This window comes from Gigantopelta aegis, chromosome 9 (genome assembly GCF_016097555.1).
Source record: "Gigantopelta aegis isolate Gae_Host chromosome 9, Gae_host_genome, whole genome shotgun sequence".
In the NCBI taxonomy this organism is placed as follows: domain Eukaryota; kingdom Metazoa; phylum Mollusca; class Gastropoda; order Neomphalida; family Peltospiridae; genus Gigantopelta; species Gigantopelta aegis.
Genome location: NC_054707.1, coordinates 40,758,973 through 40,774,907, shown reverse-complemented (window position 1 = coordinate 40,774,907; position 15,935 = coordinate 40,758,973).

Here is a 15,935-nt window from a genome sequence, read left to right as displayed (position 1 = left end):
AAGACGACCAGAAACACATTGAATATACAGACTCTGAAAGTGACTGATATTCTAAACAAGAAAATATATTTAATATGTAAGTCGAATTGTAGAAATATTTTATTAGTTGGAAATACCTTACAATGCAGCAAACTCAGGAATGTCCCTTTAAAAATACAATATATAATTAGATTCATAACCGGCCTCAGTACTACCATTTTGTTTTTGTCATTGTGACCCCCCATAACGTAATTATATATTAGGCTACAAAGTATGTTTGATAAATAACCGCTTTAAAAAAAAAAAAAAAAAAAAAAAAAAAAAAAAAAGGGCCTGTCTATATAATAAAATCAGTGTTATAACGAGATCCGTATAGTATAGATATGCAGGGGCGTAGGCTAGGGGAGTTCGGGGGGTTCGAAGCAAATGGTCCGCTTTCAGAACTAAAACATACAGGTTTATACATATGGAGTTTCTGGTGGTGCAAAATCAAAATAGAAAAAGGTCCACTTGGTTCATATTCGACCCCCCCCCCCCAACCAGGTCCAGATCACGCTACGCCCCTGATATATAAATAGAATTGGATATTGGCAATATATTGGAAGTGCCTGCCTTCGAATGCCTTAAAAAAAAAAAAAAAAAAGAGAAGAAATTCTTGGCACTCATGTTCATTGGCGTAGCCAGAATTGTATATTTTAGGGCACCCACATGGGGAGGGGTGATGCACTAACTCTGTAGGAGGCGTGTTTGGAGCGACATGTAAATATAAAAAGGTTGTGGAGAAGGTCTGATTAGGGGAGGCATAGGCGTACAGTATCCCATTTTTGTGGGGGGTGGGGGCAGGCTGATTTTTGCCCGAATTAAACAAAACTTTCCGAATCTGGATTTACAACGTTTATTCATATTAGCATTAGTGCCAAACAGCAAAATAGGGCTGCAAACGAATCGCCACACATTTTTACATGGTTTACAATTAATATTGTAAGTAGAATTATGAAAATACATGGTGAAAAGTGTTCAAGCCAGCTCATTTTTTCCGAATTGTTCTGTTGTTTTTGCCCGAATTTGAGGATTATGACGACCTTATACCACCTCATGCTACGCTAGTAGTCTGAAAAATAATCTGTACGCCTGTAAAAGTATATTCAAAATAATGTCCCTACAACCGCAAAATCAAATGAAGGCCTATATTTTGGTTCATTTCATTTGAATTAGTAGACTGTATAGATACATTTATGCAATTGCTTTTTACCAAACACGCAAGTGGGCAGGGAATTGTGCTGGATAGGTCCAGACTGAGGCGAAATAAATTTTTAGGAGGATCGAGTAGGGCCTCTACAAGTCAAAAATTTAGGACTCGAGTACTCGAGGGTCAAACTCGACCCGGACCCGATAATAATGAGACTAAGGAATAAAGTAAAATAGCACTATGCATCTTAATTCCAGCGACCGGCCTCGGTGTCGTTGTGGTTAGGCCATCGGCCTACATGCTGGTAGGTACTGGGTTCGGATCCCAGTGGAGGCATGGGATTTTTAATCCAGATACCGACTCCAAACCCTGAGTGAGTGCTCCGCAAGGCTCAATGGGTAGGTGTAAACCACTTGCACCGACCAGTGATCCATAACTGGTTCAACAAAGGCCATGGTTTGTGCTATCCTGCCTGTGGGAAGCGCAAGTAAAAGATCCCTTGCTGCTAATCGGAAAGAGTAGCCCATGTAGTGGTGACAGCGGGTTTCCTCTCAAAATCTGTGTGGTCTGTAACCATATGTCTGACGCCATATAACCGTAAATAAAATGTGTTGAATGCGTCGTTAAATAAAACATTTCTTTCTTTCTTAATTCCAGCGCTGAACATGCCATTGTATTGCATTTAGAAACCGGTTGATATGTTCAGTGTTGTGAAGGACGGACGGCCAGTTTGAAAAGAGAAACTAGCACATGATCATGTAATTATTCACGCATTCTCAATAAATGGTTGCATTTGTGTCGCCGGCCTTTTTACAGAAAAATACAGCATCCATTGCTTGTCTGATAATTTGGTACAATGTGTAACCACCAGGAGTTGATTAATCACTCATTGGGTTAATCCCTGTGTGATCAACAGGGAAACTTAGGTGGCAGAAATAGTCCAATATGTAATGTACGTTACTGTCGCCAGTCTGATCTACATTCAGTTTATTTGGCGCTGGTAAAGGTATACATATATAGGGTATTCACCAATATTAATTTTATAATGTTTGATTATAGACCACTATATTTTTATACAGGGAATATGTTTGAAGGTTGTTTTTTGTGTTACCATAGATGATAACGTACATGTCGTCAGTTTAAAAGTAAATCAGTACACAAGATACAGAATCTTGCACACACGTATATGTAAAGCACATGCACTGTCCATATTGGATGTAAATTGAACATTACTGACATATGTATTGGTACAACAGTGAATACATTCATGTTAAAACCATGTTGTCGTATTACAGGCATTAATGTATCAGAATAATGGTGGTTATGGATAAGAATGTAATGTACAAGACAACCTAGCATGATCTAATGAAAAGTAGAGCAGATTTTTCTTTGCATGCAATTCAATTGTCCAATAGGCGTATTTAGACTGTCCATACTTATTGTACATATTTCGAAAACAAATGACTACATCTTCAATAGAGTGTGTAATTGTAATGTACGTTAATGAAATGTACGTTACCGTAGTGTACGAAACAAAAAATGTATTGAGCCAACACATCTAACTGCAGATGAGAACACAATCGGAGTTATTGGCCTTGAGGCAGCCATTATGAACACGCTGTTTTAACGTGCTTTCAGTGAAGAATCAAGTATTGTTGGTAAGTCTACATGCAATATGTTTTTCAAACCGTGTTGACAGTAATGCACTTATAACTATGCCGGTATCATAGTGGAATTTTCCAGCACAGAGAACACATATATTGTGGAGGATAGGTATATGGTCAGGTTTTATGTTCAATCACATGTTAATAGCTAAGTAAAATAATGTAATGTACGTTACGATTGGTAACGTACATTTCAGTTAATTGAACCATTTGCATTTGGGGGATGAATTGGAGTATACACGTATTTCACAATAACAAATGATTTGCATTGATTATTATTACCTTCAAAGCAGCCATTGCATAAGGAGAAAGCAGACACTTTTACTTCAGTTGCTGTAATTAAAACATATAACAGACATATGTGTAATAACAATCTGTCAATTCAAATGTATGCACTAGATGCAGACATGTCTGTTCTAAAAACATATTAAAACATTTAAACTGTAGTATTTCATTTAGCCGAGCACTTGTATATTTATTCTGTTTAATTTGGCACAAGAACCAGAAACGTTTTATTCACCATGATTCAACTATAAGCAGTAACGTACATTTCCAGTTTGGTAACGTACATTTCAAATGTACTCTAATGTCGATATACAACAACACATAACTTAATTACATTTATTATATAATATTTAGTTCTTTTTCAGATATGGCGAAGACCAGAGCAGAAATTCAAAAAGCCTACAGGGAGAGAAAGAAGCAAAAGGAAGGCGAGAAATACCTTGCAAAAGAGAGAGTAAGGAGGATGGGATATTATGTTCCAAGCAGTCAAATAACACTAAAAGAAAAGAAGAAAAGAAATATAATCAACTTGCAAAGAGTCAGAAAGCATAGAGCAAAGAAGAAGGAAGCATTAATTGCAGAACAACAATCAACTGGCGATACAAGCGGGTATGACAGCTTCAGTCAGCCAAGTTCTCCAGTGAATCAAGCAATGATTATCAAAATGAATTTTCTTAATCCAAGAAGATCAGCTACCAGGACGCGAATCAGCAGAGCACTTGGCAGGGCCCACAAAAAAATATCACAACTTACTACAAGAAACTTCATTCTGGAAAGAAAGTACAAAACATTACAAAGACGTGTTCAAAGAAACAGACAGAAACTACTTCAATCCCCCAAGACTCCCAACAGCAAGACCAATAGAGACATTCAATTAGCAGGTCTTTCCAAATCTCAAGGCGCCAAAGTAAGAAGACAGCTTCTCTTGGGGAATGCTCTGTTAAGTGAACTCAAAGATGCAAAGAGTGTACTAGGCAGAAAGAAAAACGTAGAGAAGACTTTACATAGCATTATTTCTGGCAAAATAATTAAGAAGTATCGTGGTTTGAGATGGCTTGCAAACCAAACTGGGATAAACAGAAACAAACTGAGTAAAACAGGACAAAAATGGACATATGTCTCGAAGCAGACTCGGAATCGAGTCCAAAGCACTTATAGAAATGAAGTTTTAACCTTCTTGCAAAGGGATGACAACAGTCGACTCCAGCCTGGAAAAGCAGACTCGGCAATCGACGAGAAAGGGCAAAGAATACAAAAGCGCGTGTGCACTGATTACTTGGGCAACTTGTATTCCAAATTCATATCCGAGAACCCAAGTATTACTCTCTCATTTGCTACATTTTGCAGAATGCGTCCTCGTCATATACTGACCACTTGCTTCATCAGCAGAAGTTCATGTCTTTGCACAAAACATCAAAACATGGCGCTTCTTCTTAAGGCTCTAAGAAGAGAAGGTGTATCAGTGTCTGCCAATCCCGATACATTCATCAAACGTGGCTTACCTGATGATGAAGAACTTTCTGAAAAACTACCAAGTGTGATTGGTTTTGGACAGTGGAAACGAGTAGAGGTTGTCGAGAAAGGTCGCAAGAAGAATGTGATGAGGATAGTAGAAACAGAGGTGGATACGCCACAATTCAAAGCTTTGCTAAACACCCAGGCAGAGGAGTTCCAAGGGCATGTGTCAAGAGTTAAGACACAATACAACGCAGTGTTAAAGTTGAAGGAACAACTTCCACAACACCATATGATGGTTCAAATGGACTTTGCGCAGAATTATGGTTGTAAATCAGTTGAAGAAATCCAAAGTGCTTACTGGAACCAGACGAGCGTCACATTGCATCCAATTGTTGCTTACTATAAGAACGATCATGAACTACTTCATCAAAGTTTTGTAGTCGTGTCAGACGAGATGTCCCATTCAGCAGCCACTGTCCACGCTATACTCCAAGCAGTCATTCCTGAACTAAAAGCCATAGACCCTCTCCTACACGTGCTTCACTACTGGACAGACGGACCAACTAGCCAATATCGGAATAAACAGATATTCTATTCAGTAGCTAACCATAAAGATATGTATGGGGTTGATGCTCGTTGGAATTATTTGAGGTGGGGCACGGAAAGGGACCTTGCGATGGACTGGGTGGGACAACGAAAAGAATGGCAGATGAGGCAGTACGAAGTGGGAGAACAGTTATTCAGGATGCCAAAATTCATGGATTGGGCTCTTGGTTCAAGCATGAAAGGAGTTCGATTTCTGTACGTCACATCAGAGGAGTGTCAGACCCAAGCAGTACTACTTTCCAAACGAAATGTCAGAGTTCTAAAAGGAACATTCAAAGTTCATGCTGTTGCAGGTCTTGCTAACTCCACAGTTGCTGTGCGAGATGTGAGCTGTTACTGCAATACTTGTCTAGAAATGGGTCTGTGTAACACGTGGAAAATAGAGAGCTTAGATGGCAGCCTTGCTGAAAAAGGTCCTCCTGCTCAACTGGACGAAGATTCAGAAGCAGCTGTTTGTGCTGTTGGTCCTGCCGAGGTCAATACAGAACCGGTACAGTTGAATGCACAGCTGGACCTCTCCGTTGGAGATTACGTAAGTGCTGTGTACCAGAGAGAATGGTACATTGGGAAAATATTAGATGTTGATACCCAGGACGACGAAATTCAAATCACATTTCTTGAAAAAAAGAAAATGCTTTTCCAGTGGCCAATGCGTCGCGATGAAATTTGGGTCGCCAGAAAAGACATTATGTGCAAGATAGACGAACCTCTCCCCACCGGCAAGTCGCGTAGAATGTTGAAATTTAATGGGAATGACAGACAGTTGGTGCTTACGTCTTTTGAAGACTGGCTTGTGTCTCAGTAATGTCCGTTACCGATCAATAACGTTAATGGCCGACTTCAAGAAGTAACTATCATGTTTGCTATTAGTACTTTTCCTAGATGAAAGTAGTTGTTTATGAAGCATTTTCGGGGCGTTTAAATGCTGATTACTTTGATTTATTTCTTGTTGTGTTCATAGTAATGTTCAGAGAAATGTACGTTACATATATCGTCTCTGAATTGAAAAAAACTTCAACTTACAGGACGATTAGTGATATTTCTAAAACAGTGAAAAGCATACTTTTTTTCACACTTTGAGTTTATTTACATGTCTTCTTGAATATTTTATTTCATGACTTAAAAACTCTGTAATGTACGTTACATTTAACATCAACAATATTTTACCTATTACACTATAATATAATGGGACAATTTGACTTTTAATGCTGTCCATCTAGTCTACGTATGTGTCAGCTATGGATTTGAGATAATTTTGATGTCATACTTTAACAGTTCACTGATTGCAACAATTGAAAAGCAATATAAATTAATAAAAGCCTTAGCATTCACAGTTTTAAAATAACACTTAACTATAACATTCGTACACAGCCTTTGTTATTTGCGTTGCGTCGTAATCCATGTTACCTAAAGCTACAGAAGAGACTCACACTTGCAAACACTGATGCGATACGTGATAACATACATAAATTGAAGCGTGTACACAGTCACACGTCGTGAGGTATGTGTTATAACGTACATTACTTTAACAGATTTTGAGATATTTGTTCACATTTGCTTTTGAAAATTTGATAATAAAGGAATTGCATTTATATGCTGATATTGTTTTGTCTGGTTAATATAATACATTGTCTCTACAAATCAACATGGACAGCATACATAAAGTTAAGTTTAATTTTCACAAATTTTATATGCTAAATGCAACTATTTATTGAGAATGAGTGTATTGTGTAACTTGTATTGCTGATTATTTACTGCTGACATTACTGTCCTACAATGTCCATTGCATTATAGTTGATTATTATATTCCACCTTGTACGGGTACTCGAGTCCTGTGAACGGACTCGAGTCTTGCTAAAGTCGGCCCGTGTCCGAGTACTCGAGTAGGGCCTACTCATGGAGAGCCTACTCATGGAGAGCCTAGGATCGAGCCATTATTGCAAGAAAAATGCATTTAAAAACCAAACAAATTCTTGTTTAAAAATATATTTTCTAGGGGAACCGGACTCGAACCCCTCTAAAAACTTCACTCCCCATATTTTAGACCCCCTGGATAATGTTTTGCATGTCAAAGATGGAGGGATTGGGAACTTGGAAAGGTAATTCATCTTCGTTAGCTTAGGAACATCCGCTAGGAGATGCTGCTGATCCCCTTGGCTACCAACGTTGTTGACGTCATCAATGGTTTGACGTCACATGATTATTACGATAAGTGTGAAATCGCTTGGAAGATCGGTGAGTTTTTGTTTTTGTTTCTTCTTTTTCATCTTATTTTCAGACCCGTAGAAACGATATATTATAGCAGGGTTGAAAATTAGCAGTCGCCCGGTCCGTTGGACGACCATTGATTTTAGAGTCTGGTGAGTATGGTACTACCAGTTAAAAAAGAAACTGAATCGAATGACCAATGTGACAAAAAAAACCCACCGCGTCTCTACTGGCGCGAATAATAGGCCAGGAGCATTAGCATATAACCTGGAAAAAATTAGTAGGAAGCTGAATTTTTCAGTAAAGCTCCAGAAAGTCATACCTGTACCAACATCACAAAGTTCTGCAAATTCTACCCTGTGGCATTTAAAAAAATTCAAGATGGCCGCCATTACCATCAGCAATAAATGGGGAAAACGTCATAAGCATCATAACTGCTCAACCACAGGCTTCATAACAATGATTTTAATGTGTAAATCCATGTTTGGAGTGTGCTGAATCCAATGGGTGGAAATATGTTTCAATTCCATCTGAAATAATCCAAGATGGCTACCAACAAAGTTAATAATCGGCTATAAAACCAGGCATTTCTTTACTTTAGAGCTATAATAATACATACTTCACAATACATTAAATTGAAGAGGGGTTTTACAAACAAAATATTGATAAATGGAGATGGGGCAAAACACAAAATGTCTGTTTTTTTCAGCATGTTTGTGAATTATGACCGTGTAAGTGAATTTTGACCTTGCGTATCAATTTTCGTTTTCTTGTTTTATAACATTATTTGACCAGGGAACTAAATATGTTACTAATTTCACTATCATAGATTTGTTGGGCAACAATAATGTGCCCTTTTAGCATAGTAGGAGTATCTTCTGATGGATTGGCTAGTATTTTCCCCCATTTCATTTTCAATAAACAAAATGGCCGCCAACCCATAGAAGGATAGATATGGAAATATGCATAGCATTAGCTAAATGGCATTTACACTTTGTTTTCTAATACTATAAATGAAGATAGAACCCAACTTGCATGAATCCCGAGAACTGGTTGATATATTGAGTAGCTTGACATCTGCAGATGATTACAGAGAGGTTCAGCATCTGTATGATGCATTTCTTACAGATGAGCAGTTGTACGATATTGAGGGTGATCTTGTAAATTTTCTATTTGACAATGCTGACATCAATTTTAGAACCCTTACAGGTCATGGCACTTGGCACATTCTGGGTGGTATTGCATGTCTTACCCTTACAGGTGAGAATGTAGACCAGCCTGCCATTCCTAGGTCAACTCAGTAAGTCATGACTATTGTCCAAACAGGTCAACTTGAAAGTAAAATCAAAATGTACAAAACGCCCATTGCCCCAGGATTGAAGTCCATCATGATCGGGCCCCTTTAACCTCCCAAACCCACCTCTCCTGAAAGTGTCCAAATGCTTGGATAGTATCTGGTTAGTAAGTTTCTCACTTGGCATCCCTGTTTCACAATGTCCATTATGGAGTGACTTCATGCAATGTGCTGTGACAGGAGATAATCATGAGAAAAGTAATATTCAGATCTTGTCATTCGTTAATCAGGACCCATCTCAACCTGAAACTATCTATTCTGCTATGTGTTTTGCATAAACTGTTGTCCGAAAAGCATTCACTTGGTGTTTGTCCTGTCACATTTGACCAACCCCTGTATATCAAGCCAATTGGAATTGTAATATCGTCTTTCCCAGAGCTCAATAAGATTGTTAGTAGACTTGGAGGATTTCACTTACTCATGTCGTATATGGGGTCAACTGGATATGTAATGGGTGGTAGTGATTTAGAAGATTTGTGGGCGACCGTTTATGCTCCAAATACTGTCATCCATATGACAGGCAATACGTATGCTCGTGCACTCTGCACTCATCTTTTGTCATCAGTAGCCATTGTGTCCAAATTACTACAGACACCTGGATGTCTCTAGCTATACATAAACGTCCGCTGGATGGTCAATGTCCCACTGACTTTATGGACTGATGAATATGTCCAAAAGCTCACACATATTATGGATAGTCTAATGGAAGATGCCGCCACTCAAAGTAGAACGGGTAAACTTTGGGTTGAATATTTGAAACAAGTGTCCCTCATTAGGCGTTTCATCTGAGCAGAGCTCACTGGGGATTGGGATTTACATCTTCCTGTAGTCAGCGAAATGATTCCCTTGTTCCATGCTGCTGGTCACATCGCATATGCAATATCTGCCCGTCTCTACCTTGATCAGATGAAATGGCTGATGGATATCATGTCTGCTGAGCATTATTATGCCTTCACGAAGAGAGCTTATTTTACCATTCGAAGAACAGATAAATTCTAGAGTGGAAACTTCAGTGAAAACAACAATAGAACAATTTGATGCAATTGCTGTAAACCTCTGGAGGTATGACACATTGTTGAGGAATTACAGACAGCACACTGACAAATGGGTGCATGTTATGCCCTGCTGTATCCCGATCTGTGATGCCTTGAAAACTTTTACAGGTGTGCATAGTAACTCATCTGGCAATCATGCCTTCATGCCAGTAGCACAGCCCGAGATAGAAAAGACTATGAAACCTTCCTCCATTGGCTGGAAATACATTTTCCATTCTTCTAAGGTGAGCACTATAACTCGCTGATCTGTGTAGCAAGTGGTGTCGTTGCTGTGAAGTGTGTCAATGCGGATCAAACTGTTGCTCTTGGCATAAAAGCTGCTTCGGCTCTTACTGGGCAAATGTATGCCAACATGAAGTTGAAGAGAAACGACAGAGTGACCAGCATAAGTGGTAAAAAAAAAGGCGTATCACTATCCTTATGTGTTCAGTTGGAGGTGAATAGCACATTGTTATTCATGAGGGTTACATGTGTGATTAAGAATAGTTCTGAGATGGAAGCTTATCTCCATCACGAGTTTGCCAAACAGCCATCCTCATTTGATAAAGGGATTATGGGAATTAACACGAAGAGTGTTCTTGGTAACATTCTAAAGTCGAAAGTAAGTGTCCACCTTCAACTTCCTGATGATGCATGCTTCATCCTTGATGGAGGTCACCTCCTCCAAAGCTTGCCTTCGCCTACTAATGCCACATATGACCAAGTCTGTAACCACTATGTAGCATATGTGCTACAACACTATGGGCTAGACTCTGTCTTAGTGTTTGCTGGATATGGCAGTGCAACCTCAACAAAATCTCCTGAACAGCGATGAACACAGCAAAACGCATCAGCTGATATAGTTTTTGATTTGGAAATGAAAATCACATCTAAATTTAAAAAATTTGGTGGGGGGAATGGCAAAAATAAATATTGCTTTATCAAAAGGTTGATTGGAAAAATTGAGGCAGTAGATCTGACTGTGAAGCATAGCATCGCAGATGCTGACTGGTTGATTGCATCAACTGTGATGGATACTGCCCAAGCACAACATTTACCTGTTGTTGTTGTGGCGACTGACACGGATTTGCTGATGATGATGGTTGCACAAGCCACCTCAAACATGGATCTCTATATGCTTTCTGGGCATAACCCATTGCAAGTATACTGTATAGGTGAAATTCAAGCAGCTTTTAGAAACCTCAAACATCTGATGTTTATACATGCAATCACAGGGTGTGATACAGTGTCTGCCCTCTACAACCAATGGAAGAAGAAGGAGGCTCTTGTACAGGCTGATGATGGCGACAACTGGGACAGTTTGAGTGGCTTTTCTCAGTCTAACAGCTAATGATATAGCAAGTGTTGGAGAGTTATTTCTGCTAAAGCTATATAGAGCAGTTAGATCGAAGTCACTAACAAACATTGTTATGTGAAGTATTTTCGATCTGTCTCTTTATCTTCATCTGGTTTTAAGTTGGAATCACTCCCTCCAACTTCAGTAGCTGTAAAATAGCATAGCTTTAGAGCATACCATACTGTCCAGCAATGGCAGGCGAATGAGTTGTCGCCAACTGAATGGTGATGGCAGTACCGGGAGGGACTGTTTGTTCCAATGGAAAATAACAGGCCGGTTGCTCCTGAGAAAGTGCTGAAAATGATATCCTGTGCCTACAAGGGAGGGTGTGGAAAACGGTGTGGCCGTTACCAGACCGGTTTGGAGTGCACCTTCTTGTGTATTGTTTGTGGTGGATACATCTGTACAAATTATCATGCTATTGATGCAGACACTGATGTTATTGATTAGTCTTCCCAGACTGAAGCTAATTGTCACGGGGATTCTAAAATACACGTAACTGAATAAAACACGATTCTCTCCTAACTGTATATCTATTAGATCTCTCTGTAACAGGCAGTTATATACCCGCTTTGGCTCGTCTAGGTATGATCAGAGATACGATCTTATATAAAGTATATATTATTATAGCACGTTTAGTTCACTAGAAAACACAACAAAAACACAATACTCTTTGGAATTTGTATTAACCTACGCTGACAAATGTACTGCTGCAGTAGTTAATTAATAACAACAATAATAACAACCCAGAACTGATCACTTAATTAGTTAATCTCTAGGTGTCTAGTTTACACAATATGCTAATCACTTCACCGTGACACAACACCCACACGTGTGATAACTGAGAAACGCTAACACACACGTGTGATAATGGAGAAACGCTTCCAGGGGAACTTAATTAATAAAGGAATTACAACACTATTCCTAACTGGTTAATTTTTAATTAACCCTAACTACTCATTCAATAACCTTGTAATACAGAATTAATACTGGTACCTATCACAATAAAGACAATAACCTACAGTTTACCTAGGTCCTCTAGGATGACTGGCTAAGCTTTATATATATATATATCAGAACGGTGAGCCTACAGAATACTGCGTCAGATGACCGGCAGCACCGTCTAAATAATATTGGTATAATACAGTATTACAATATTTAAAGTCACATCAATCACATCAAGGTTATACACAGAGCAGAAATATATATTTACCAAAGTCCCGTCTGAACTAATAGATCCTTCAGTGGACGACGACCGTTACCCTGGATACCTCCAAAATGGTTCTCCTCGATATCTCTAAAACCCTAGCTATTTATTCAAAACTCTCAGAGACAGCGAATATCGCCTGGGGGTACAAGGCGGTACTTCACGTATCATGTGGATTTTCCACAACCACCACGCCGGCATATTTTCCTCTGATCGTCAGACTGGCTGTCGCCATCCCGCGAGCAATCCCCTGGCCATAAACAGCACTACCGGAGATATTACGTAACTACTAGCCACATGGCCTCCACACCTGGCTGGGTGTGTATTAGAAAGTACAGCTCGACGACCGTCGCGCAGAAGTATTACGTAACAAGTTGCCCACCTGGACTAAGTGCAATTGAACTGCGCACGGCCTTCTAAAACAATTAATATCGCCACAGGCGAAAAGAATTGAAGAGCATGTTCCGTCACACTAATGTAAACTAATTGTGAGTAGTCAAAAGATGGTTTTATTTGCTTATTGGAATCTCTTTTATAGTATATAGATGCAAATATAATATTTCTGTAGTATATAGTTATGCAAATATTTTGATTTCGAAGCCAAATATTGGTCTCGTTGGCGGCCATTTCGGATTTATGCTAATTAACTCAGCTCCATGACAAATGTATATAGCTTCATTGGATTCAGCACACATCAAATATGAATTTACACATTAAAATTATTGTTCTAGGCTGATGGTTGAGCAGTTATGATGCTTTTGGAGTTTTTCCATTTTTCTCCGATGTGATGGTGGCCATCTTGAATTTTAAAAAATGCCACAGGATAAAATTTGCAGAACTTTGTGATTTTGGCCTAGGTATGATTTTCTGGAGCTCTCCTGAAAAATTCAGCTTTCTACTAAGTTTTTCCGGGTGCTTGTTATATTTTGACTAAATGCTCCTGGCCTATAACAGATCTGACAGATGACGATATTATAGAACATGTTCTATATTTTTTACAGCGCCAGACTGACCAGACTCAGTTTTAGCTTCTACGATTTTGGTCTGGGCTGTACACAAATATTGCTCAAAATATATTGCAGACATTTGAATTTTGTTTTTCAAGTCGTCGGCTTATTGAAATGGACTAAATACGCCATAATTATCTAGTAGACCTACTTTTTGATATATTAAATGTTCTGGTACAAATTAATCCTATTTAATTAGCTTACTAGTATTTTATTCTGAGACAAAAAAAAAAAATATCTTGTAGTTTTAACTCACACTAACAATGAACTTTTCCATTACTACAGGGATTATTCCAAAATTCAATGAATTGGCATGTAAATATAAAATTCATATAAAAACATATTAATTTATTAAATTGTAAGCCCATACCATCGAAAATTATTTAAAAAATCAGTGTAAATAATTTAATTTTTTTTTTTTTATATAAAACTGCATAGGTTTTTTTTTTTCTGATACAAGTTTTAAGGTAAGTTTTAAGGCAAGGTAATCTGAACGACAAAACCATAATACGAGATTAAGGTCGTATCTCTGCACAATGCAGAATCGAATGGGTATTTGGCAAAATAGTGGATGATCCATCAGTCTTTATCTAGTACCTTGTCTATAGGAGAATAGCCACTCTCTGGGAAATCCTTTACTGGAGAGTTCATCCCTCTTGCATCGCCATAGAGAGGACTGCCACTCCCAGAGTAATTTACAAAAACACGCGCAGTTCTACCTTTTAAAGGGATATTCCTGAGTTTGCTGCAATGTTTAAGATGTTATCGACTAACAGAGACGTTTTAACGATTGTAATTACATATCAAATATATTTTTCTGTATAAAATATTAGTGGCTGTATATTAAACGTGTTTCTGATCGTTCTAATATTTGTACCAGGTTAAATTTCATTTTATTTCCTAAAATATAATGTTCGTACGTACGAAATCATTTGAAGACAAAATCCAATTTGGGCTTCTTACGAATGTTAAGACGACCAGAAACATATTGAATATACAGACACTGGTATTCTAAACAAGAAAATATATTTAATATGCAAGTTTAATCGTAGAAATATGTTATTAGTCGAAAACATCTTACAATGCAGCAAACTCAAGAATGCCCCTTTAAGGCGTTAGTCTCTTTGTACTGCATTATCGATTACTTCAGAGACAATGCAAGTGCAGCTGCATAAATTGGCTGTTCTAGCATTTTTCTTTACACCTGTATTAAAATTATATTTAATCTGTATCATTTAATGGTAGTTTGTAAAGAATATTATATATATGAACTATAAATATATATATATACATAATGGATTTCTTTTTTCAAATTTTTTATTTGGGTTGGTATGGGTTTAAAACTTAACAATATGTTTTTAATTCAAATTTTAACTTTATTCATTATGTTACATGCCAATTCATCGTTTTCCTTTTGACGGAAACGGACTATATACCTGGTTATTATTAAGCATGGTTGTTATTCAACAAAGAAAATTCTAGTTTTGATTTTCGCTGTGCAGTTAAATTGGAAGACTAGTTGAACGTGGTAAGAATTTTTTTTTCAACTGGCCCTGCTAGCGACCATGGTTTTCATGTTAATTTTCAACCCTGTTATAGTTGCCTCATCCTTTTACGAGAAATTCGTTTAGTTAGACCATGGTTATTTCGGCCGTTGAGTGACGGGTGCAGGCGCGGATGCAGGATTTCTGAAAGGGGGTGGCGGTGTCCAAATGTGATGACAGGGTGTGTGTGTGTGTGGGAGGGGGGGGGGTTCCAAATGTGATGACTGATCTCTCCCTTTACACAGAACAGTTAATATAATCACGTTTCCCCTTAAACGTTATGGTCGATTTTTAAAGGGGGGGGGGGGACGGACCCCTGAAGCAAATGGTCCGCTTTCAGAACTAAAACATACAGGTTTATACATATGGAGTTTCTGGTGGTGCAAAAACAAAATAGAAAAGATCCACTTGGTTCATATTCGACCCCCCCCCCCCCCAGCTCACGCTACGCCCCTGTGGATCCGCCGCTGGGGTGTAATGATCGATTGCATAGCCCTCGATCATTACACCCGTCAACTCAACGGCCGCAATAACCGTGGTGTAACTAGGGGAAATCTCGCGTAAAAGGATAATGTAACTATAACATAATATATAACATGTAGTTGGGGGGGGGGGGGGGGAGAGAAGTGTACTATTGAAGACTGTTACGCAGGGCCCACGGAGTATATTTGAAAATGGGAGCGGGGGTGGGACGAATGTCTGTGGATGAAAATACATGCATTTGTGGGCCCGAACCTAGGTTTGTTTTTGTGGGGACATGCTTCCTCGAGAAAATGTTGAATTTCAGGTGTTAAAATACGACATTTCAAGTCTTCTGAACAGAATAACGGGAAAGTGGCTTGTGTGCCATGACCTCTGCGGCCCCGTTCTGCAGCCCTTGCTATAAGCGTCCTTTTTAACGCTGTTAACTCCCATCAATACTGGAGGTGCCCTTTTTAAATGTTGCAGCTGGTCAGTAATGTAATGGGAAATCAAGCTAAACTATTTAATAATATTTAATTTGAGTTTGTTTGGGTTTTTGTTTAAAGAAAATAATTATTTTA